Below are 1,735 nucleotides of genomic sequence, written 5' to 3'. Positions count from 1 at the left end.
CAAGGAGGCAGGCGAGTGCTCTGCCTCTGTGGAGGACGGCAACCTGCCAATATTGGGAGGGGCAGCCATTAAATAAGCATAAATCAGGAGCTTTTGGCAAGGCGGCACAGGCCTATAATGTCCTCAGCGCTTGGGAAGCTGCGGCAGGAGGATTACGAATTCAAGACCAGTCTGGGTTATGTAGTGAGATCTTCCCTGAAACAAAACAAAGTAACAGGGAGACAGCCTACCTTGAGCGATGGACGTTAAGGAGGAGAGTCTGTATTCAGGTGTGTGCACGGAGACAACCACATGCATGGAGGCCAGAGGTCAGTCTTCAGGTGTCTTTCCCAATCACTCTCCACCTCATAATTTCCACCCCCCTTGCGGAATGCTTCTAGAGAGTTTGAGTGTCATCCTTGCCAGGGGCCGTGCTAATCTTCTCCTTATCATTCCAATTTTATCGAGCTGCTGAAGCTAACACCATCTTATTTTTTGACACGGGGTTTCTCGCAGAGCCCGGAGTTCACCAATTCAGCCAGCAAGCCCCAGGGTGCCTCCTGTCTTCATTATTTTCACAGATTATAGACTAGTTTGGCTCCTTGTGTGGCATTTTATTAGCTGGGCCATCTCCCCACACCCCACTTGTCAATTATCTGTCTACATGTATGTGTATGCCTGTGAGTTCGTGTGTACACATCCACATACATATACATCACAGGCCAGAGTCGGGCATCAGATTCCTTGTAGGTGGAGTTAGAGGAAGTTTGTGCTGCTGAAACCTGGGCTGGGAGCTGAACGAGGTCCTTCGCAGGATCAGTAAGCATTCAAACTGGTAAGCCACATCTCCAGCTCCTGTTTGTTTATTTATTTAGACACGTTCTCACTATGTATCCCTGGCTAGCCCAGTACGGCCTATGTAGCCTAGGCTTGCCTCAAACTTATAAACATCTGCCTCGCCTCTGCTGCCCAGATACTGGAAATTAAGGATGTGTGCTACCACATCTATTAGGGATTTTTGTTTTGTTTTGTCTTGAGGCAGGGTATAGACCAGGCTAGCCTTGAACTCAGAGACGCATCTGTCTCTGTCTCCTCAGTGCTGGCATCAAAGTCATGCACCGCCACGTCTGGCTTGGCAAGTTTGTTGTTGTTACTTTTATTTTATTTGTGTGTGTGTGTGTGTGTGTGTGTGTGTGTGTGTATGCGTATCACACATGTGTGGGTGCCCAAGGAGACCAGGTGGGAAAGGGTGTCCGATCCCCTGGAGCTAAAGTTCTATTGAGTTGTGAGATGCCTGATGGGGGTGCTGGGAACTGAATGCAAGTCCTCTGGAAGAGCACAAGATGGCTCTCAGCACTGGTGCTAAGTCTCACAGGTGGAGCTTCAACTGTATTCGAGGCCGAGGCCGACCTTGAACTTCTGATCCTCCTGCCTCCCTTTCCCGAGTGCTGGAACATAGGTATACACCACCACACTCAACTTACGTGGTGCTCAGACTGAGCCCAGGGTGTCCTGCCTGCTGGAGAAGCATGCTAGCGACTGACTACACGAAGTGCTCAAGAGGGTGTGTGCCAGGGTCCCAGCCTCCCGTCCTTGTCCTTCTGGCCTCCTCAGCTTCCTCTCCCGGCTACCAACCCCTCCTTCACTCTTCCTAACTTGGTTACAGGCAGGGCTTATCCAGGGGAGGGGGTGAAAACAGCCCCAACTCTGAGCTCTGAGTCATTGTCCACGCTTCCTTCTCCCCTGTGCGCCTCTC

General features: G+C 51.0%; 1 non-coding gene across 1 annotated transcript; it reads right to left on the bottom strand.

Annotated features, from left to right (window-relative positions):
* Positions 1-359: 359 nt before the first annotated feature.
* Positions 360-465, bottom strand: LOC132653284 (U6 spliceosomal RNA). Its single transcript, XR_009591060.1, has one exon. It is a non-coding gene; the product is annotated as a U6 spliceosomal RNA (small nuclear RNA).
* Positions 466-1,735: the final 1,270 nt, after the last annotated feature.

This window comes from Meriones unguiculatus, chromosome 3 (genome assembly GCF_030254825.1).
Source record: "Meriones unguiculatus strain TT.TT164.6M chromosome 3, Bangor_MerUng_6.1, whole genome shotgun sequence".
In the NCBI taxonomy this organism is placed as follows: Eukaryota; Metazoa; Chordata; class Mammalia; order Rodentia; family Muridae; genus Meriones; species Meriones unguiculatus.
Note: the sequence above shows the minus strand (reverse complement) of the source record. Positions and strands in the feature narration are given on the sequence as shown.